At 43.9% G+C, this 24,440-nt stretch overlaps 1 long non-coding RNA gene across 1 annotated transcript; it reads right to left on the reverse strand.

Annotated features, from left to right (window-relative positions):
* Window positions 1-1,956: 1,956 nt before the first annotated feature.
* Window positions 1,957-6,939, reverse strand: LOC121079184. The gene is made up of 4 exons (XR_005824922.1): window positions 5,638-6,939; window positions 3,928-3,982; window positions 3,348-3,835; window positions 1,957-2,416 (listed from the first exon to the last, which is right to left on the reverse strand). It is a non-coding gene; the product is annotated as an uncharacterized LOC121079184 (long non-coding RNA).
* Window positions 6,940-24,440: the final 17,501 nt, after the last annotated feature.

The raw sequence follows: 24,440 nt of genomic DNA on the forward strand, positions 1-24,440 counted from the left end.
CCAGCCCCATCTTTTATAATTTGTGATTGCTGTTGCTTCCTCTCCATGGATTTCTTCCACAGGACTCAGAGTTTCCCCAGCCCAGCACATAGGAAGCCAGCATGCAAAGAGGGCCAGAGAATGAGATTTCCTCTGTAGCTTTTCTTTAGTTTTTCCTCTGACTGATTTCCAGGAGAGAGATTTTATGTTGCCTATTTTAAAAAAAATACCCGGTTGCTCCGTCAGGGTGCTAGGCAGCCCAGCTATGTGCTCCTTAACTCACGGTGGTCTTGCACTGCTTTTAGGCGCGTTAGCAAAAGTGTCTTTGTCCTTCACTTTTCCTCGTTTTCCCACTCCAGTGTAAAGTGTTTGTGGATGAACGGATGTTCAGTTGATTCATTTTCTCTCTTATTTCAATAAGAGAAAGTATTTACACACATTCCGAGCACTGTGACGCCAAAGATTAAAATGACCAAAACCAAAGTGCATTTCCAGCTGCTCAGCTTTTCACCAGTAATTCCAAAAAGCCAACAAACCTCCCATTGGTTTTGCAGAGCCAAGAGTGCACTGGAGGTGTCCCAGACACCAGCCCAGGGCTGCCCTCCTCGTGGCCAGCAGTCTCTGGGAACCCACCTTAACCTCAGCACGGAAACCAAATTCAACCGTGCTGACCAACTCATTATTTCCAATTCACTTTACATTTTTCTGGTCACTTAAATGAGCATGTGAAAGGGCCATGGGTTTGTCAGATACAGAAATAATTAAAAGCCTGCCTTTTGACTCTACTGTGCATTGCGCTGAGAAAAAAAAAATCCTCTTTTCAGCCATGGCAATCTTCTGTGAGTCTAAAGAGGCAAGAGTCGTACACTGGGTATAGTGTACCGGCAAGAGTTTCCTGATGCTTTGAGCAATTCCTTTTAAAATTATGCATAGGAAACCCAGGCTGTAACCCTAAGTCATGCCAAAACAATCTCCCCCTTCTAGATTTATAAAGTTTGCCCAGCTTTCTACCGCTGCCACCCAGGTGGTACTTCACCCTACTACAGAAAAACACCTATAATTTTATTTCTTTGAAAAACATGTGAAAGTTTTGGCTCAAAGGCTGGGTGGGAAAAAAGTACATTTCTTAGTGGTTTATTGCCCTTAGGAAAACATACTTCAGTTATGAAGTATTCCCCCCTGAAAACTTACTTGACATTTTGTCGAGAAAATAGTAACATTTCTAAAAAGTTAGCCAAACTACTTAATATCATAGCTGTAAAGCAAAGACCTATAGAAACGTTAGTGTGTGGATGAGGCTGGTGACCTTGATTGTTTTTATTCCACCTTTATGAGCATGCAGTTCTGCTCAGGGAGTGAGCCTGTGAAGGTTTACCCACCGCAGCAGCAGCTGCTCCTGTAAGAGCAGCCACACGGGCACTTCCCTGCGGCACCACTGCTGTCTTGCCGAGGGGCTGTTTCCCAGTCTGTGAGGGCTGGATGGTAGGAGACGAAGAAAAGAGAAGTTCAGGCATCCTGGTGAAGCTTCCGAGGGCTGGGCTGGGTCCCTGGAGGTTAGTGAAGTCTCTCAAACCCCTTTCATTGGGCAGACCCAAGTGCAGAACGTATATGGGGCCAGAATTTTATTCCTTATCCCTCTGCCTCTGGGTCTCAGAGCATGGACATGGACAGACCACAAGGTGCAGCCCTGTCTCAGCTGCCACCATTTCAGATTTGCTCTGTGCAGGCGCATCTCAGGTGCCCCAACTCGTGCTCCCTGCTGCGGTACCGCCGCGCGCAGCCAGACTTGGCCACCGCTCCCGTCTGCCAGGAGCAAGAGAGTTAAACGCTGCCTCCGAATAAAGCTGAACTTCAAGAAAGTTCAGACCCATGCTGGGATGTGAACTTTATGTCTCGGGCCCATTTCTAGTTTCGCTGTAAACAATTTCAGAATGTGATTAGATTTTAGAGGAAACTTGTAATAGAGCCGTAATAAGATATGATGTAATAGGTAATAATAATAATATATAGCAGCTGTTAAGTTAAGCTTTTTCTGCATTTATCCCAGAAGGATACAGGGAGTCAGCTGCAACTTCATATTTTGAAAGAGGGAATATTAAACACTAGGACTATGATGCAATGACGTTATTGTGAATGCTAACAGGAAAACCCAAAGTGTGAGAGTTAAGACCAGCAGAAGATGCACGCAAACAGCTGCTCTGACGTAAATTCCCTGAAGTTTGGTTCATTTTCCTTCATTTAACTAGGATTTAATGCACTAGAATGGCAGATATAGCTTTTGATATGTTCTGGGCTGCTGAGAACAGTGGGATTTCTGCTCTTGCTTTCCGTGAGGGCCCGAGTGAACCCGCAGCGTGCGCCTAACGAGATTAACGGGAGGTGCCTGCCCGAAGCAGCGTCACTCTGCTTCCAGCCACACTCCGTCCTCAGTTCATGCCTGTGAGAGAAAAGAAATATAAAGTCAACAGGAGTTAGGGCTGGAACGTCAGCTTCAAAACGGAATTTCCTGGCGTTTTTAGGAGCGTGACATAACTTAAGTGTTAACTAATATTGCTCCGTGTATTTAATCTCCATGTGTTGAAGGAAAAAGATCTTTCATGGAAAGACTAGAACAGATAAACCTATATTTAGCCTTCTATAAACACCTCCTAGGGTTGCCTTTCTTAAATGCAGAGGCCAAGGATTGCATACAGAAAGTGTATGAGCACAGGCACAGTTATATTTGACTCCAAAAATGAGCATTTCTGTGTATGATGGACAGAACCCACTGTAAATTAGGCTATGTATTAAAGTAAAACTTTTCATTGTTGGCCATAATAAGAAACGATCCAACTGTGGAGAGAAGGAAATGCAGTTTTGGGGTTGTTAACCTGGCAAAAGTTTCCAGGGTGAAGTTACTGAGCAGCAACATCATGCAGCTGGAGGGGCTGATTCTGCTGTAGGCAGCTCTTCTCCACCTGCCCCAAACAGTGCCCAAACACCACCAGCCCTGCACTCTGCCAGCCCACTTCTGCCATCACCTTTACTTTCCACATAACTCATTTGGCTCCTACAGCCCAAGACGGAGCTCTGGGTCCCATCCTTCCTGCTGGTGATAGGAGCAATGGGGGACCCCAGTTCAGCACCCGCAGCTGCAGTGAAATGTTGTGTTTTTTTTCTTCCAAACTCAAGGACACACTGGGATACTCGTGGTGTCAGTGTTAGAGAAGAGAAACAGAACTGAGTGTCCCGTTACACCAGCGTTCAGCTGTATTTGGGAACGACCATTACGTGAGAGGCACTGCCTACCGCCTGCTCTAAGTAATCCAGGCCTGATCCAAAGCCCCTAACCAGCTGCACTGCCAACAAAAGCATGTTAAATAACTTACCAGAAAGTACATTAAAACAGTCTCCTGTCCTTGGTGTTATTTTGGTATTTTGCTGCCTGTGCAATGTTACCACATTGTGCTCGCTGCTCAACTGTATTTTTAGCATAATAAAACATGAAAAGCAGTCATCCTTTCACCTGGATCTCAGAACGTGATTAATTTTTAATGTTTGAAGATGTCCTGAATTCAAATTGGGATTTGACTTTTCTGTAGATTTTTCTCTAAAGATGAAGAGAATTTTCAATAAGATTTGCAGTCTTTTATGCTATTTTCTAAGAGCTGAAGGTCTTTGTGTCATGTTACAGTGCCAACTTTAGGGAGAAAAAACAGGTATTGGTAAGTGTGCTGATGAATCCAGAAGAATTTGAGAGTGATTAACTTCAAACAGAGAAGCTAGGCTGTTTTAATGATGAGATTGTTATCTGAGTTGAATGCATTTAAATGTGTATTTTACAGTCCGCTGGTTAAGTCATAAAAGTCCTATAAACCTGAAAAGAAAAACTGAAGGTTAATAGGTCAGAAATCAGCCACGGGATTTTATGGGCCAGGAAACAGTAGGGTTTTATTCTGTTCAAGGTACCTGCAAGGCAGAGGTCACAGTGCACAGGAGTGGGGATGGCTTTTCAGTAGTCACCCTGTAGGAGGGAAGGAAATGTCACAAAATCACACAGATGCAGACAACGATGCCAAGCAGGATGGCCAGCAAAGCTCTGGTGTCACTTCCCAGGGACATGAGGCTTCGTTCACACTGGCCTGATGGCATTTTGTCCTTTGAAAGCTCCACGGCAGCTGGAGCACCGGGGGCAGTACAGGGAAAACTCTGCTCCAGTGCCTCTGCGTGTGCCTGGGCTTCATGGAGACTTTGCCGAGCGCTTTTCCCATCTGCAGCAGAGCAGCTACGTTTCCCCTTTTGTAGCAGAGAATGTTGTTCTTCTGCGATTGTTGTATTTATTTTACAAGTTGTTCTAGGAATGTTGTGTGGCACTCTCTTGGCTGCTCTCGCCTATGATTTACAGAAGTTATAAACATTCCAAAGTATACATGTAAGTTAAATGATACATTAATATTATAAAGTTACAATTCTGGTATAAATGTGTCATCAGTTTGAAAATTCAGTTTTCCCTTTGCCCAGCTTTGTGATTAGGCTGACTGGAATCCGCTCAGTGCAAAGGCACCACAGACATGAATTCAGTGTGCATGTGTGTCCCCAAAGTAAGTGCTGTGAAGACAAGAAGAGAAGGATATTCTGCCAAGCAAAAATAGTTCCAAATATTTAACCATTTGCATGCATTTTATCATGTTCTTCAATAAATACAGAGAGGGAAAAAAGACAGTTGAACCTCATGCCCATGACAGGAAGACAAATTAGACTCTCTGTAATGCCCGGCAGGATCCAGCTGTTCCCATGGGCTCCTGCCGTTGAAGTCAGTTCTGCAGTGCCAGAAACCGCAGAGCTGGACTCGCTGCTTCGAAGGGTAGGTCTGCACGGGCAGCCCTTCCAGAGCCAGCCACACGCTGCCACGGCTCCGTGCGGGTCAGATCCGAGCCAGCCCCACAAGCCAATGCCTAGACATTGCTGGCCTGAGTGCCAAGCTCCCCTGCCACACTTGTGTGGGCAGACTGCCCCGCCTCTCCCCTGTTGGACAGTGAATTTTAGTCCTGCTGCCTGCAGCACCAATGGCACTGTTTGTCTTTCCTTCCCCTCTTATCCTTTATGCCGTGAAAAGAAGCGTTTACATCTGGTAGGAAAGCAGGAACAGGCCAAATTCCCATAGGAACCTAGACATTCAGAGGCATCCAAGTGTCTTGTATTCACTAAATAGCTGCTGTAGCAGCAGTGAAATACAGCAAAATCTGATGATTAGCTCAAGATCACTCAGGGAATCAATACCACTGGGAGGAATGAAGCCTAAATCTTAAGATCTACATCCAGACTCTCACGCTAACATGCCGTAACTCAGCTGACTGGTATTCTCTAAAATATAATCTGGCTATGCAAAAAAGAGTAAGATTAATCACTTACATAATGAACACAATAGAATAAAATAAGATCAAAGAAATTAATCTCAATATATCAAAGGAAATTTTTGGCATTAAGAATTTACAGGATGAGTCTTGAAGTCTGGTGGAGATAGCTTCATTCTGAAGGAGATGAAGTGACTGCGTTTGTCTCCATCCAGCTATGCCCATTAGCTTCAAGAACCCCTAGGAACATTTATTTTCAAAATAAAATATATTCATTAACTGATTGACAAAAGAAGGCCCTAAGATGACCTAACTCTGCACTCACTTCGCAACTCTGTTCCAGCCTGATTAAGGTGTCTAGCTGAGTTGCTTCATGGGCAAGGTGGAATGGCCCCAAATCCCTGGAAATGTCACTTCCATTGTCTTAGTGGTCTATTCTTCATCAGTCATTCTGTAAGAAACCTTTTAAGATGTTCTTTCTTTGTAAGAAATTTATGAGAAAACAACTTAGCATTCAGAAGGATAGCCTTTGAATAACATTCTTCCCTTCACCCAGTGAAGGGAGCCGGGGCAGCTATCAGATCAAACAAGCCTACCACTGAGTAGCTTCAGTTTTCATTGTTGCAACATGAAAATATTTTATGATGTCTCATAAGTCATGTATGAGGCTCTGATAATGGTCACGTCAGCCCCCACATTTCACACTGTGTTTAAAAATATGGCTTGTTTATACACCACATGGGCTGCAGCCTGTGATCAGATTTACATTCGAAAACACTCAGCACCAGCACGCAGTCTCAGAAACTGTCTTATGAAATGCACCCTAACACGATACAAAATTGTCTCCTCATTGTAATCAGTGTTTTAGAATTTCACATCTTTTTTGTCTCTGGATTTGGAGACAAACTGAGCAAAATCTAGTGTCATCTCAGGAAACACACAAGGTATTTTGCACATCCCTTTCATTTATCCTGTATCCTCCGCAGAGTGTGGGTAGCTGGATGGGGCAGAGCCACAATGTGCCTGTGTTCAGGCTTACGGTATCCCCTTTATTTTATTGTGAGTATTTTGGGGGCATTTAATGTTTCACAGTCCCAGTCTGACAAACAATTGTGAGAGAATCTCTGCTCTCAGCAATAAGAAGTAGCCTCATAGACCGTAGGGTTACACACACACACAAAAGCCTTCAATATGCAGCTGAGATGAACCTTAGAGTCTTAAGGCAAATGAAATGAACCTGAAGCATGCATTTAAAAATACAAACAGATAAAACAATGTAATGAGTTCTGAGCCAATTTCACAATTATGCTGCCTGAGTCACAAAACTAAATTGCTTGGAGTTGGCAGGAACACGTGAACTTTTATTTGGATCTATGTTCTCTATATTACATTGCTATATTAGCTCCTTACATACTAAAATAAAGCATGACTTAGCATTCGGCAGTAAATCCTTTCCTTTTTTATGTCCTGTGCTACAGTAGCATAGTTTAAGCTAAAATCATTTTTGACAATGGCAATAATTGCAAGATATTTCCTGACTGTAAAAATGAGGTGGTATTTCAGTTAACTGTTTCTTTTTTTAATGCAGAGCATTAGATCTCAACCAGAGGTATGAGGCAGTGGTTTAAAGGAGCCTGTTGAGGATTTTAAAGATTCAAGCAGTGTTTTCCTGCCATGTTTATATAGCCGCTGGGCAGTTGACAAGTAGCTTTGCAGAGCATAACAGTTGCACTGTACCATGCTAGGGTCCAGAGAGAGCCAGATGCTGCAACAGAAGGGACAGGGCCTTCGAGCAGGCCAGCACAACTTGTTTAAAGTGTGGAGGCTGGTGTCCTTGTCACCGAAGATGCACTCGGGTTTTGTGTATCTCCTCCTGTGTCCCTGGCAGGCCCATTCCCCAAAAAACCCTGGTCCATACTGTGCCCATGCCGCCTCCAAAGCTACCTTTATCTCCTCGCACACTGAGGCTCACTGCCCACCACACAATATCTGTCCAGTCTTTGTAAACCCAGTTCCCAGCCAGAACAAATTCTGTGTGCCAGCGTGCGCTGGGGAGGGATGGCAGGGCTGAGCTGGGAGAGGCCGCACGCGTTCATTCTGTTCGGGCACCCCATTTCACAGGGCCGAGGAGGCAACAGATAACTATTCAAAGCCCCTTGGAGTTTTTTTCATTGGTTATAGCACTAGCCTAATGTGTATTTGCAGGCTTAAATTCACTCAACACCCTCTCAATGCAGTCTGAGTTTCAGCGCTGAGATGTGGCCTGGTGCGGTGCTCCAGGCCGAGAGCCGCCATTTGGGTGTGTTCAGGCCGGAGGGCAGGCCGCTCTGCAGGCCTCAGCCTGGGTGCAGGCAACGACAAGGCTTTCGTGGAAAGCTTTTTCCAAAAAAATACCCCGTGCTGTATTTGGAAGCGTATGGGGGGTTATCCACACAAGCCAAGTGTTATGTTTTCCGATTGTCTAATAAAATAGATTTACATAGGTGCGAGGAAGAAATAAGGCATTTTAAAAGACTGTTTCCCAACCTCCATGAACTAAGACATCTTGATTTAAAACTGCTCAGTGCCCAGCAAGAGGAAATAGTTTAGACTGTCTATGAAAAGAGAATAATGGCTCCATCAGGTAGTCTGTCAGCTTGTGAAAATAGGGCCAGGTTCGTGTATGGGAAAGCAGGGTGAATGATCTGCTCTCCCAGGAAAGCGCTTCAGTGAGGCGTTTAACGAGACTAGAACAGACTTACTGTTCTGTGGGACTTGTACAGCTATTCCTCTGGGTCTCCTTGAAAATCACAATCTGAATAGACACGATGTGAAACATAAAGTCTGTACTTACAAGGGAAAAGTTGAGTCCCAAAGCATTTACAAGATAAGCCCAGGGCCTTTCAGAGGTACGAGCTGGATCCATCTCTCTTAAAATCTGCCACCTTACCTACAGGAACATCTCCCCAGTCAGTAGAAGCACAGAAAATACACTGTCAGACAATAGTGCCACACCCTGTGAAAAAACTCACTGAACTGATTTTTTAGGGAGTTTCTTTCCTACTTTATTGCAGGCAAAGGTCCACATTTCCAGAAGACTTTGATGCAGAACAGTTTTACAAACCTCAAGGCCAAGGTCGATTGAGAATCAGGAATCATTCATGGGAAATTAGCAAATGTGACACACACCAAATGAAATCTGCATTAAGAATTGCCTCCATCTGGCCAGTGCCTAACTTACGGGATAGCTTTATTGCACCTCCCAGAACCAGAGCATCATTTTCTGACAACTAGTTCATGATCCAAACCAAGCAGAAACCCTTTCTGCGGGTCTGCTCTGAGGCTGCCCACTGCACCAGGACCTGTGAAGGATATCAAGTCGAAAGCAAGCAGTGGGGATTTTTTGCTTTGTTGTGCGTGAGGAAGAAATCGGCCTTGAAGCAGCAAGAGCAGCCATGTGCAGAGGCGTTATTTCAGACTCCATAACTCTTCTGTCCAGATGCACATGTGCCTCCTATTAGCATCAGCTGCAGCTACACACGCCACAGCGGAGGAGCAGACCCCGAAGCAGACGCTGAGGCCTGACGCGGGTCCAGGCCCCACCATACTCAGGTACACCCGAGGTGCCGTGCCAGGGCTCAGCTCCTCCCGCAGCCCTCACGGGCACTGCTCACTTGATTTTGAACAGCAATCCCCGCCAAAATGGATCAGAGCTTTCCTGATGCCAGTGAGAAAGCCTGGACGAGTCCTTTCACCCTGTGGAAAAATCTCCTGGCTCCGGTGCCTCTCCAGCCCTCTGCGATGCCCCTTCCACAAGAAGAACACCCGGGTGCTGAGGGCAGGAGGACGCTCCTTGTGCAGATATCAGGTGAGCAGGAGGACCAGCTGATGGAGGAGGGTGGCTGATCCCACAGTTTAATGAAATCTCTGCTGATATAGTGGGGTTTGGAACCATCTCCAAGTGACGGAGGTCTTCGGGGTTCACAATCCCCACTGCGGGTGCCAGTGGGGTCGCACACATGCTGGGTTATCAGGCAGCAGGCAGGAGCAGTCACCCCTAAAATGATAGGTATTTTTTGAAAGGAAACAAGAGGCTTGTGGCAAAAGTATTTGAAGAGCATGTTTTAGGGCCGCTGCGCATTGTGCCAGGCAGAACCTGGTCCAGATGCAGGGGAAGGGATGTTGGTGTTCATGCAAAGTGGGACGGTGAGAGATTCAACCTGGAAAGGGGTGTATGGAGGGAGCGCAGCATGGGGAGGTGCTGCAGCCTGCATGCTCTGCTGGGATCGGCATATGGTTTCAATGTCAAAAGATGAAAGGCTACACGTCTGGGGAGGACCAATAAAAATGCAAAATGTGCTCTGTATGGAAATGTTCATCAGGAAACTAAAGAGAAAACAGACCTGCTGGCAACAGTAGCTGCATTAAAGTCAAATAGGGCTGGGGAATATATGGATGGGGAACTGGTTACAAAGCAAAGGAGATGACTGCTCCCCTCGTCTGGCCACACCAGGAATTCTGTAATCAGCGTTGTGCAATTTGCTGTATAAATTACAGTGGGGGAGAGATTCAAAAGGAAGAAAAGGTCTTGTGATAAGAGAAGTGCTGTTTTGGGAAGATCTACTTGGCTAAGTCGTTCTGAGCAAGACAAAAGGCAATCTTCTAATGCAGATAAAAAACGCCTGAAGGATGCATCCAGGCGTGCTGGGGGAGAGGTGATCTGCCTTCAGGACGGTACTGCTGCTTCCCTCTGGCATGGCTGCATTTGGCTGCTATCTGTGCCAGGGCAAATGGTGAGAAAACGTATTGCCATTGTTCTGTAAAGAGACAAGGCACAAACTTCCACAGAATAAGAGATGTGGCTCCTACCAAGCACTCACTGCCAGAGGCACGGGGCTGGCTGTGTATGCAGAGGTGTGCTGGCAGGGATGCCCTTACCTCTCCAGGCAAGAGCTCTGTACTTGGGAGGACAAAATTTAGCAGTAAGCAGCAGGAACTTCAGGTGGTGGCACCTGGCGGTGCTTAAAGGGTCAATGCTCTTGCAGGTGTCTTCAGATGCAATGAAGTTGGGTGAGGGTGGGTTTAGCAGCCTAACAAGTCTCCATTCTTCTCCGTACTCTCATCTGGTAATTGTAGGGGCTGCAGTCTCAGCAAGAACCATCTTCTGTGTTTTTTTCCTCACATAAGCAACAAATGGGGTCATGGAGTGGAAGTGCCAAAAGTAATCTTTCAATCTCTTGTTTTCTTAATGTGAAAAATGTATTACATTTTTCTAAAAGAAAAAAAAAAAAAGACAAAGAAAAATGACTTTGTCTGGAACCAAAAATTAAAAACCCCAAAGCCTTTCTTATGAAGTGTGCTAGGAGTGACTTGGATAAACATATCTATTGACTTTAAAATATAATACCTTTGTTCAGAGGGAACGACTGACATGAAGAGTGTGAGCTCTTTTAAGCAAAGCTCAGTATCTCAGAAAGCTATTTTCATTGCCTTAACCTCGATTCACCCTTTTTCTCTACAGTATTCATTTTCTTTGCATTATGTTCTTCTTCACATTAGTCATTCTGCCATAATTTCATAAAAGGATTTGCAAAAAAGGCAGGTTTTATTGTCTAAAGTCTTACTTTAACCTTTATGCCACTTTTGTTTCCAATGATCTCTTTCTAACATTCTGCATTCTTTCTTGTTCCTTCTCAATTCATCTCTTCTTCTTAATGATTCCTCTACTCTCGTTGAATGCTTTTTTCTGTTAGTTTTCAATAGGTGAAACCTGAAGGATCTCTTAGCAAATGGATGTCAGCTTTTGCTCAATATGAGCCAAAACTCTTATTCTGGAAGGCTGAATTTGTGTCTTTTTTATTTGTAAAGCTTTGGTAATACAGTTTCTCACCATATCAAACAAAGATCTGCTTTAAAAAAAACACATGGTATCAATGTTCCTACATCTGTTTTGTTCACAAACCCACTGGAGAAGGCTTTGTTCTTGTCAGGAGGCTGCTAACATGCAGGGCTGTTCCTCCCCCTCCAGCCTCAGCATGCTGGGGATTGCTACTTATGGTGTTTCACTTTGCTTCTCCACTGTCAGGAGATGTTTGGGATGTGGCCAATGGCCTCACCATTCTGCAGAAGAACGTGCTAAAATACATGATGGAGAGGAGCTCAAAGTGTATGGGGTTAGTCTGCAGCCCCAACGATGCTATAAAGAGACTTTAGCAAAGCTCTGCAACCAGGGGAAGACTTGGGGATGCCGCAAAATGCATGGTAATGACCGAGATACACGCAGGGAGGGATAACGACTCACACACATTGCTTTTAAACCAACATGATCCACAGAGCTGTGGAGCTCTGTCCTTGATGTCTCATACTAAGAAAACAAAGTCGTTGTGCATTCAGCCGCAGTAAACACGGTGTGGTCAAAACTGATCCAAGGATGGTTTTTCCGCACGAAGCCTGAGTAAAAGTCAGAATTTAGCACCAGAGGAAGCCTTTGTGGTCAAGAATTAAGCTAAGTTCAGCAACCATATAGGGTAATAAATTTGTCCAGAGTTATAATGGTTACTGTTAAATCCTAGAAGAATTTTTAAAACTAAAGCTTCAGCCTGAAACTGACCTTCAACCACTTCAGATTAACAAGAGTCTAGAGCAGGTGAACCTCCCCCACCAGCATCTTAGGCATTTCAGACCAGCACAGGCTGGCGACTGCACAGGGATCAGGATAGATTTTATCAGTAATATCAGTAATGAGCATCTTGAAATGGAGATGTCTGCGTGAATGCTAAACTTCTTTAAAGAGCTTGGCCCAACCCAGAAAGAAAAAGAAAGGATTCTCCAAGGTACGGTTATTTCTTCAGGCGGTGTTGGATGGCTGCCAGCTTTATTCACAAAACTGCTGTTTTCCTCATTCTGTAATTGCAGTGGGCAGAAAGCCACCACACAGAAAAGAACTGGCACATCCTGAGCTCCATCCGCCCGCCTCAGCAGCGTTCGTTAGGATGAGATGGCTGGCAGGTGCAGTCACTGTCTTCCCACAAAAAATGCCGTGTGACCTCTCTTTGCTCTTTCAAGCTCAGAGTCAAATTTTCCAGTCCTTTGAATGTCAGCCTCTAGTTCTTCAGGTGCCTTTTTGCATTGAAAGCTTGAAATTTTGCTCTGCTAGCATGCACAAATTGATTATGTATCCTTCCACTACCGAGTTTGATCCTGCCTTACGTCATAAGCGCCATCAAACCCATGGGACTTCTAGCCAAGTCACAAGGAAGTCTTCAACGCCTTAAGGTTTTGTGTTGTTCAGAAAATGGCAGGTAATTTGAAGCAAAATGTTTTGTGGAAATGTATTGGCTTTACCAAATTTAACTCAAGGCAAGGCAGAAAGCAGCTGAGCAAGGAGGTAGAAAGGGACTGTACTCCTTTCTATTTCCCATGCCCTGCTCATCCAGGAGAGTACCTGATGTTCAGGGTCTTCACTTGCACTGTGGAAAGTTATTTTCAAGTCCTTTTTTTCTGAAATCGTGCAAAATCTTTCACCTGATACCTTAACTAATGTCTGAAGTAGTGAAAAAATCACTGGTTTCTACCCCATAAGAGATGGATACTATAACCTGGCCCCTCAGACATTCATTCAGAATAAGAAAACTTTTCAAAGATTTTTTTCTGAAAATCAGTAGTTTTTAATTTCATTTTTTAAAGAACAAAGCAAATGTTGACACCTGCAGATTACCCAACACATAACTTGGTGTTTCATTTATCCCTGGCACTGGCCCCTGCGGAATGACAGGGGTGAAGCTTTGCTGACCCACCGTTGTATCCTCCAGCCTCTCCCACGGCCTGGCACCAGCTCTCCCCATCCATCAGTCCTGGCACATCTGAAACTCCCAAGGTCATTTGCAAAGATGAGCTAGAAGTTTGTGTTTAATAACAATCCATTTCTCATAGTTAATTAATAACAGTTTGTTCAGGTAATTGGGAGACCTGGGTGAGGAAGGAATACTGGACCTGTGTGCTGTCCTTCCTGACTGTCCTCTGCTCTTACTCCTTCATGTCCAAGTGTGCGCCACAGGTAACCAGAGGGAAAAACAGCATACAGAGTTGCAAAATCACATTCTTTACCCTAAAACGTGAAGGGGCATGTTTGCTCCAGCGCATGGGGTTTCATAGCAGTGGAGCATAAGCAGGCTAGGGAAGTGAGCCTGTCTGCCCGTGGTTATCAGCATGTCTTCGTCTCCTTGTTGCTGTAACTGGTAATGCGAGCAGAGAGCTGCCTTGCCAGAAAGAGCACGGCCGCTGCTACCTGCCTGCGAAGCAGCCAACAGAAAGCACTCGCAAGACCCAAATCTTTCCTCTCAGTTTGCCCAGGCAGTGTGGCTCATTTGTACGTGTTGAAGAACGTTTGACACCTTTTGGTTTCTTGAAGAGTGGATGTCAGAGCAATGGGTGAGGAAAGGTGAGGCAGGAAATCTGGCTCCCTTTAAAGGTGCTTTGATAATCCCCTGCACAAAAAGCAAAAGCCCTCAGGTTTCTCACATTGTAACACAGAGCATGTACTGCTCGAGACCTACATTTATAGCTCAGTTACTAGGAGTGAAATGTTTTACATGCCTCTGGAGACATGTGAAAGGAGAGCTGCCCCCAGTGTGCTACTAGAAGCCATGCCAGCAGTTCAAATAAATTTTTTCCAAGATTTTATGATCTGATGCTTGGATTACATTTGTTTAGCTGTAGAGGTGTGAGGTCTGAACAATTTGTCAAAGGAAAGAATAGCCCCAGCTCCAGACGTGTGTGCATTTGGAGTTCAGCTTCAACCATGACACTGTGGAAATCCCTGAGGAGAGATGAAGTCATCGGACACCTTGCAGTGCAGAGAAGAGGGACACATACGATGGCAAAGACCAGGGAGAGGTGGCTATGAGCCACCTTCCCCTCCTGGCTCCCCTTGTGTGAAGGTGAGCATGGTGCTCGCCCCGCCATGCAGGTGGGGTGCTGAAGCAGGGAAGCTGGGGACATTTCCAAGGCCACAAAGCAGAGCTGTCCTCTCCCTTTGCCCAGGGAGGTGGTGACAGTGGACAGTGGCAGAGGAGTGGCAGTGGCAGCCTGGGCGAGTCTATAGGAATCCCCTCTCAGAGCCCTGATGAAGGATTACATGCCAGGGCAGTTACCCTATGACCCCCACACTACATACCCTCCTTTTTCACTCCCCAGGGCCTCTTATCCCAATCTGTTTTTCCCATCTATCCTCCCCAACAACTTTTTTTTCTTCCCTATTTCTTCATCCCCAAATCCCACTTTCTGCCCCTCACCATCCTTCCCAGCACAGGTCCCTCTGCCCACCCACAACACTTCTCATCCTGCCCCAACCCTCCATCACCTCCCACCTCCCTCAGCCACTTGCGTCCGCTAACATCCTGTGTCTGCCCACTGAAGCAAACCGAATCCACTCCTACACACACACATTTCAGGGTTTGAGGAAACCTGGATGCGGGCTGCAGTTACCAAAATCTAGTGGAGAGGGACTTAGGGACAGAAAAAGAAGACAAATGTAAGAAAAAGTTGGACATATGGTAGCCCTAATAAAGGGTGATAAAGTTCTCTGAAGTTGTTGGAAAGACTCCCACTTAATTAACTGAGCTTTGGACCAGACTCCAAAGCAGATCACTTTCCAAAGCCGAGATAAGTTCCTGGCTCCTATTTCCAGCTCGTGTGCTCAGAGTGCTCGACAAGGCCCATCCTTCTGCTTTTATTTATGTTAGGGAGTCACTGGTTCATAATTCATCTGCGACTGAAGCTCACTTCCTGTGTCAGGATATAGATCATTTATATGGTGATAAGGGACCATATTAACATTATAACCTTGTGTTTGTAGATGCTCACATTTTCTCTCAAGATATTTATCACCAGTAAACACAGCAGAAAATCTGATTTCATTGACCTTTGCTTCTCAGATGATATTCTTTCACACTGGACATAAAACCCAGCATTTACTTAATATAGTGCTGTGTTGGGTCCAGTCAAGTCCAGAACATAACACTGAAGACAACAGGAACTGTAGGTACTCAGTATCTTCGAAAAAAAACCTGCTTTTACAGGCCTATTTATGTTTTTTAATTGTTACAAGTGCCAACAGTGTATTTTTACTTTATCGTGAGGAATTTCCCTCACACACCATCCACCCCAAAACCCCAATTCTTTCGTTTTCATTTGAAGAACAACAAAACATATAACTACCAAGCACGTGACAAGACTTCATGATGGATTAACTGCATTTCACAGTTGAAAAGTAAGCCTGTAGATGAAAAGCAAATGTGAACAGGCATTCACTTGGTGAACTCAAAATTTCCACCCCATCTCTAATCACATTGCTATACTGTGTGCCTTATCTATAGAAAGGAGCAAATGTTCATCTTTTATCTATTGAAATGTATTTAAATGACTTGTTGTCTCCAAAAAGAAGACTTCATATACTGGGCAAGTAAATACCGAATCAATCTCAGGGAGGGCAGCTTTAATGAACTAATACAGTTACCAGCCACAAAGACTGGGCACGGATGACTCAGAGCATTTGGACTATTCTTGGTTCATATTTTAGTACTCTTTCATTTCAAGGGAGCAGGTTTGACTCTACCTGGCTCTACAATGTTAAAGGGTGGAGAGGAAACACAAACTGCAGCTGGTGCCCTCATGGTGGAAGAGCACCAGTGGGTCAGGGACCCAGTAGGCCTGACCCACAGTGCAGTGACTCTGGGCAGCCTCTCCTGAGCTGGGATGGCCGAGCTTGGCGAAGGGTCAAGGACCAGGGCGACAATCCCAGCACAGCCCTTGGGTGACCATCGCTCTGGACCTATTTCCTTGGAAATGAATGATCAAGATTTGGGGTGCCCAGCTCTGAAAAACTGAGGGAATGTTACTTTCAGAAAGTGGTCGGCTCTCACCTCTAAAAATAGAGGCGCCGGAAACCACTGGTAACTTTTGATCATCTTGGCCAAAATCAACTATTTTTAGCTCATCTGTTCCCTCTGAGCTCAGTTCTCTCAAGAAGAATGTGTATTTTGGGGGAAGGGGAGGAGGCAGAGGTTCTTGTCACAGAGTGAATTAGTCACAAGTAGTCTGAGTTGAAACACTTTCATATCAAAAGCACTAAAAATGACAGAACCACTTAATTTCTTTAAATGGGTGTGAGAATGTTGCCAAGTTTTGTGAGCAATTAAACTTAATGCAGGATAAGATGGCAGGGATGAAGGATAATTATATGCTCTCAAAAGCTTGGTCTTTTTATAAAAGAAATGGCCTTAGGGAGTTTTCCAGCAACATTTGGGCTCAGCCTTTTCATTCCAACAAAGCCAATTGCCAGTAGTGGCTTTGCAATGGACATACGTGACACGATTTCTAATGAATTCCCTGTCAGATTCCCTGTCAGATTCCCTGTCAGATTCCTATTCAGTTGCCCACCAAACCTTACAATAGTTGGGCTTTTCTTTTGTTGTTTTGTGCAATTAACTCTTGCCTAATATGTTAGCATTCCCGCCTACTTGCAGCCTTAGCAAGCAAAGAATTCAATATAGCGGACACCAACAAGTTCAGATGAACACTGGGAGCCCTCGAGGAGATGGTATAAGAAATGCACCAATAACACCAATGAGAGTGCTAATTGCAGTTTTTGCTAATGAGCCCAGACCTGTGAGATGTTTGTTAGTTCATAAGAGGTGCTCAGCGAGACCATTCACTTTGCTGAAAGTCAAGAGTCTCAGTTCATTCTTGCTGGGGGGATGCAGACACAGATACCAATCTGCCCTTCACAAGGAGTTGTTGGGCACATAACAGTGGGAGTACGTTCAGACCATCCTGTAGCAATATGAGAAATAAATCTTTAACAGGATTAGAGGTTGGCGGCAGAGGGACTGTCCTTCAGACTTTGAGCACATTGTCTCCTTTTCTTCTGAAGTTATTTTTGGATGTTACATGAAGTTAGTTATTTATCAGTGTTGAGACAATTTTAACTGATATATTTGTGAAAACTTTTTCAGTTTTCAGAAATGTTGTAAACGCTTTACTAATGATTCTCCCAGATCAGTTATTTCAGAAATTGGAGGAGGTGTTATAATGCTATTTATGTGATCCTCATTACTGTCCTGTACAAAAAGTCTCGCTTAGCCAGACATGTACCAGAAATGATATAACACGATTTAAACAATATAGTCAAAATATCATGTGGTCAAGATGAACAAGTTCATGAGCATACCAGCAATGGAAATTTTAGGAGGGGATGGGTTGCAATAAAGGTCATGAAGTGTAAAAACGTTGTAAGAATGGAGGATTAACAAACTCAAAATGGGTAAATCCCTTGCATCACTCATCTGATGTTTGCTATCTACTCTCACGGCTCCCAGTCTGACAGGTTGCAAGACACAACCTTAGGCCAGACAGTAATGGTTGGTTCCAGCAGAAGGAGGGGAAATTTAGAAGCAACTTGTCCTACAATGTGAAAAAGTGATTTCTATGTTTCCTTTATCTATTTCCATTTTCATTTCTAATTTAATAAATCTATGTTGTGATATTTTGGCAACATTCTCTCCATGTAAAATATATTTTATTCATAACTAGCTACAAAAATATTTCTCCAGTACATTCCAACTCACTGCAAGGATGATTATCTTACAGACATTTTTCTTTTTATGGTTTAATTATATTTATTTTTAGTTGAATTGCTGGTCTTATTCTTGGGAGCTTGTTGGATCCTGATGATGCTTGCATTTGCTGTTGGGAATATGGCACAAGCAGCAGCACTGAACTGGATGACATTTATAAAGGCTCTAATAGCTTCGCTGCTGGCGAAGAGCTCAGAATGTCATTCTCCCAACCCCACCTACAGATTTCAGGACCTAACAAGCTCCGGAACAAATGTTGCATCTCAGTTTTGTAAAAAAAATGATTTTATCTATTGCTGGAAACCCCTCCAGCACTTCAGAAGAAAAAAAGAAAAAAAAAAGTGGGAAATATGGTTATATCTGATGCCTCTGTTTGTTCCTCTAGTGCTTGAATGTGTATCAGTATGACTAGTTCAGTGATATTGCCCAAGAGCATAACTGTGCTCCATGCTCCTACATCACCATGTTGCTGGTATGGCCATGCCACCAGCAGCTAGGACTTCATTAGCTTGTATAAGCCAGGTCAGGTTGCAGCCACGTGTCCGAGAAAACCAGGCTGCTCCAGAGTGATGCTCTGGTGGCTCAGTCCAGCCGGAGTGTTCTTCCCTCACGTGAGCAGCAAGTGGATCGTGACTCACTGCAGCTGGAAGAGCCATCTGTGTGCTGGATGGAGCCTTTGCGACTGTAATGTATGTGACAGGCAAAGAAGTTCATGGCAATCCTTTTTTTAAGGATTAAAAACACCTTATTATTATTATTATTATTATTATTATTATTATTATTATTATTTTCCCTACAGGAAGCATTTGAGTTAAGGTTGGGTAATTGCAAAATTGCAATTACCTATTTGTTTTTTTCCTCTAGTTTTCACTTTGGTCATTTCCTAACCTTGTTTCTTGAAGAAAGTTGCTGAACGTTGTTAAGCAGCTTCTGTTTCTGTCCTTGAGATATGTATATTTCAGTAACTGATACAGAGTATAGAGTTTGCTAATGGATCATTTAGGAAGGAAGTATATATTGATTGTATGTGTTCACAATTAAAACTGCTACGGTATTTTTTAAGATTTTGATTAATAGTGACACATTTGTGAAAACAATGACCAAAAAATAAAAATCTAAGTAAAGAAATTGGTTTCAAGGTAGCTAAATGTGAAATCAGAGCTGTCTCATGGGTCCATGCTTAACATGCCATTAGCATGCTGCACATATGATTGTCTGTTTGCCCTGTGTTTATAATTCAAGAGTTTTTAATACCTTTGATGCTAATAACAGCAGCAACAATTGATGTTTTAATATTTGATAGGTCTCACATCCCTGAGCCTAACCATGCATCCAGTCTCTGTGGCTCGAAAGCTCCAGAGATAGATGCGGTTCTCACACGTGTAAATCAGCGTGCAGCAAAGTGTGTAAATCAGAAGGCTTTCTACCGATTGCCTGGAGGGGTCCTGAGCATTTATACTGGCATAACTCACACCAGAATCCTGTTCCCTGAACCTTGAAAACAAATACTTTGGTTTCAGGAAAGAAAATGGATCCACAACAAATGGGGTAGTATCGCTTAATGGTTTCCTGACAAATCCCTGTCTCTGCTCTGGAGCTGCGAAAACAAACGCAGAGACCGCTCTCATTTCAGTCTCGGGAGGAACCTGACAGGTGCAGTTAGCGAGCTGCTCGGGATGATAAAAGCCATAGGTTCAATACGCTATTAAAGCAGGCATTACGCACGGCTCGGATGCTTAGCTCAGTTACGGGCTGTCTGTAAAACTGCCTAAAAAGGTGAGGTCCTGCACCGTTGGTGTGTGCTCCCACGGAAATGCTGGGAAGGGGAAAGGAAGGCAGGTTGTCCGTGACACAACACGAGGTGTGAGCCCCTGAGGTCACAGCCAGGCAGAACAGGGGCCAGTCAGATCAGAAGGTGAGGTGAATTGTTCGCATAGGAAACTTGGACCTGGGGATTGGGTTTCCACGCGTTTTCTTCTTTGCAATTATTTTACAGATTGCTGGGACTCTTAGCATGAGTTCAGCCATGGGTCAGCCACAGCCCAAGGTTTCTGCTCTCTTAACACCATATTCCTCAGTAATTCCTGCCCCACACAGAGCCGTTGCCGTTTGAAGGACAGGATATTGGATAAAGTTTTATTGGTTCATTGAAAAATCTTACAGAACTGAACAGACTTGATCCAACAACCATGAAAATCGATGGATCTCCTCCTGGCTCCGTTAGAGTGACAGAGCTGGCAGGGCAGCCTCCCATCTCCTCCTCTTCAACCATCCAGTCCGGATTACACCACAGAGGTCCTTCCTCACCATTTGTCTGCCCTGCCCCTAGGGACAGCAGCCTGCAGCTGTGCTTCACACCCCTCACCCCTGGGAAGCCTTTGCTATTGTCTGGCCTAAAACGCTCAAGCTGCAGTTTAAGCCCAATAAGATTCTTGCCCAATACACTCAGGCGCAGAGGAAGGCTTTATACTACAATACTTCATAAATCGATAGAAGGCAAGATGGAGCTGTTCTGCTTCCATAGTTACTTATTTATTTTTAACCAGAAATTTGGAGGATTTATTAACTACCTTAGAGTGGTTCAAATGCATACACAAAAGAGCAATAGCTTTCTACAGAGTGCTTTAGGGGAAAGCAGTTTCATGCAGTATAAACTCATGACTTCAGTACACCCATTAGACCCGGGGTACTGCAGTCCCAGGGTGTTTTGCCATCGCATACAGCAGAGCCTGGATTTCATTCAGTGACTGGCAGCTTTCATTTTCATCTCTTTGCTAGCATCCATCAGCTCATCCATCCTGAAAGCTTTTCGGTGTCTTCCATACACAGAACAACTGTGAAGCCTCCAACAGATCTTGCTGAGCTCTGGCCCCTTCACCTCCCTCAGGGGAAGAGAAAAATCTCCTCAAAGTAGGGCTACATCATCTTTGATTGATTTGCCTGATCTTCACTTTAAGTAGAGAAGAAAGAGCTGAGGGTGTAATTCTCTGAGAATATGCAAACACAGGACTGAAGGAAGAAAGGCAAAATACAAATTCTGTAAGAGGTGGAGACTCAGCAGAGCACTGACAGCCTCAGCCCCTCCATCCGTGACCCCAGGCGCTGACCAGAAGTCTATCAGTCACAAACATTTATTCATGTCAAACAATTTGAGCTCCCAGCAGGAATGATAGGACCAGCACCAAGCAGAGGAGGTTTGAATCATCTGAGCTTATCACACAGAGGTTTCAGAAAGTTCACATTACAGAGCCCCAACGCATTTTACAGCTTACTTGAAGGGAAAGGGCTGAAACATCCAATATATCTCCCGTAGGCTGACAACCTAGTAAACACTCCTTCAGGATAACCATGATCCTTAGAACAATGGAAACATTTTAGTTAGAAACTGTAGAAGTTACAAGGCAAAGATTTATGTGCTGTGGGGTAAATAAATATTCAGTTCCCATTAATGTTAATGGGAGTTAAGTGGCTAATTCCCCACACATTATGCTGAAGATTTACTTCTCTGTGTTTTATAGAATAAATGAATTTATGGTCTTCCTGGAGGTTAGACCTGAGAAAAACAAAGAGCTCAGAGTTTGCTCCATTTTTATGAGGTCATTTTTTTAAGGGGGGTTTATTCCCCGAACAGAAGGAAAGGTTAGGAGAGCACCAAGTTAGAGCAATCCCCTCCACGGGAAGCCAGGGAGATTTGTGGCAGGCATTTAGTCCAAACTCACAGACAGGGAGACACAAAAAGATCCATATAAAATGTCTCAGTAACAGAAGCCGGAAATTCATAACAATAATAAAGGCTGACATTTATACAGAGCCTTTCATCCACACATCTACAGGCTGGATTTTGCATTCAGAGGAACTCACAAAATTCTCTTGAAAACCATTTGTGATTTCACACTAAGAGGGCAAAATGCATCAAGTAGGGTAACTTCATTGTTACCAAAGCTCAGCCAACACTGGGACAGATGTTTAATGCCCCTGGAAGGTAGTTAAGCATGCTTCTGTTTAAAATTAGAGTACTCTTATTAACTTCAATAGATTTTCCATGGATTATAGTCACAAATGAGCCTATGTACTTTGGTAAAACTAATGCCTTCACCAGTACTTAACAGTCATGTCCTGCATCTCTATACAAAAATCCCTCTGAATGTCCTTTACTTCTCATGCTCCTATCTCTAAGATAATCCCATAAATTTTTATTGTTAGTTAAAAAACATTTAAAGTCAGTTTTTTCAACAAGTTAGAAGTCATAAGAATCCTTTGCACAAGACGCGAACAGTATGCTACAGTCTCTGTATTCAAAGACCAAATATTCATTCCAAACAACTGCATTTTTCCCTTCCTCTGCTAAGGGCACTACTTATTTAAACTGAAATTGCGATTAGAGATTAAGTATGAGACAACATTTCTTTCACTCCCACTCTATCTGAAAAGAACAGCTTCAAAGAAGGGGAGAGAAAAATTCATAGCAGTGTTTTCAATAGGGCACAGTGATCTGCTAAAGATAAGAAGCAGTCCTTTTTCCTTATTCAAATGTTAAGTTTTCTGAGGCAAATAATATTTTTCCCCTAGCTGGTCATTCATTCATCTACAGCTCCATGCAAGTAAGTCCTTTGCATGAGCAAGGTCGCTCTCACAGTTTCATTTTGATCAGACGTTGCTTTGTGCTGTGTATATTGCATTTTTTTTTCCTTTTGGCAACAAAACAGCCTCTTAAGACCTTTTACAGTAATTCTGTGCACTCGTCTTTCATTAGGACTACATTATCTCAGATCACTTCATGTTTATCAGAGCCAGCAGCTGAGGAGGTACTGCAGGATCAAGTGGAGCAGGCACCCACGCGCCAGCTCCACACGGCACCGCGGTGCCAGGGCTGGGACACGGCTTTTTTCTGCATCCCTTCTCACCTCCGGCCTCAGTTCAATCCTCTCGATGCACCTGGTTATCTCCAGGCTTACCTGGAAATCGCAGTGAGGTAGCACACCCAGTGAACCCGTGTTCCAGGCGTATTATTCTAGGCCTGTTACAAACACAGAGCACACATCCAGCCCCCGGAGAGCTCAGGCTGAGATGCTGGACAAGAGACAGAATGCGGGTAGAGACAGCCGGTGGTGGGGGGCACTGACGGGGCACTATGGCTCGTTATGGCCACCAAATGGGGGCACCAGCTGTGAATTCACTCCTTTCACCCTCTCTCTTAGGCTACAAGTGCAGAGAAGAGGACAACAGCCAGCAGGGGAAGGCAGCACAGCACAGACGGTCTGCCTGTCCCCGGTGGTGTTACAGCCATGCAGGGAGACCAGCCAGACAGGAGAGGAACCTAAATTACACCTCGTATGAAGTGGTGTGAGTATTCCCTGCAGTCATAGCTGTTTGAGTTAGCACTGGGTTTCCCACAAATAGAGCAGATCCTGGAGGGAATGAAGGCCACAGAGAGAAAGCAGGACTGGAATGTGATTCTCTTGCATATTTGAAATGTTATTTACTATCTAGTAAACCCATTTTATAGCAACCCTGCATTTTATTTTCAAACACTTCCATCAACACCCACTGTATATCAGTCATTATCTGATTATGGAAGCTTTCACAACAGTTTCCGGGCAGCTTTAAGAAGCTGCCAAAGAATTCAGTGTGGCAGAGGATTGAGCTTTATTGCTGCTTTTCACAGAAAGGCTGAAGAACAAATAATGGAGAAGGAAAAAAAAAAAAATTTCAATGGTCTGTGCTAATGCACTAAGACCCAGACCATGAAAAAAAGACCTTTGGGGCATTATACAGTTCAGGTAACCTGCTCACAACCTTCTGCCAGTGGTTCATGAGATTCCATAGCCTCTCTGGCTTTTTTATTAGTTCGTGAAGAAGAGCAATAAATAAATGTCATGTCATTACTGGAAAAGCACCTACAGGATATAAAACAAATATTAATTGTGCTTATAGTAGTCCAGACAGGTGGTAGGTGAGCATCCTAGAGAGATGATGGACAGGTAGAGAAAGTAATCTCTCCATTTAAAAGAGATAGCTCACTCAAGCCATTTGTTTTTGCTGGCTGCACGTGAATAGGATTGTGCCTGCACAGATTACTTTTACATTCTCTGCTTCTCCTTGGGGAGAATACCTTGTCTTTTTAGGCCATTTAGTTGTGTTGATAATTTTTATTCTTTACACTAGGCTGTTAGCCAAAGCAAATGTTTGTGTTGTTTTAAAAACTTGAAGTGTATCACTGTGGGAAACTTAAAATATACAGATAACTTCAGAAAGCATTTTTGAAAAAAATTGTGATAATACCCCGTGTTATTTCACTTTTCTTCTATTAGTTTTACATGTAGCAGTGTTCAGTGCCTTCACAGGCTGTTTTTCTGTCCTCCTCCCTTCCCATTCCAGATATATGAAAATAGTGATATGATGTTAAGTGAACTGAACCGTCAACAATTCTGTAGCAATAAAAGTTACAGAAGAAAGCAAGAAGCTAAAAACAAACATTATATTTATCTTTGAAAGAATGTTTGAAATATGTAGC

Source organism: Cygnus olor, chromosome 16, assembly GCF_009769625.2.
Source record: "Cygnus olor isolate bCygOlo1 chromosome 16, bCygOlo1.pri.v2, whole genome shotgun sequence".
NCBI lineage: Eukaryota > Metazoa > Chordata > Aves > Anseriformes > Anatidae > Cygnus > Cygnus olor.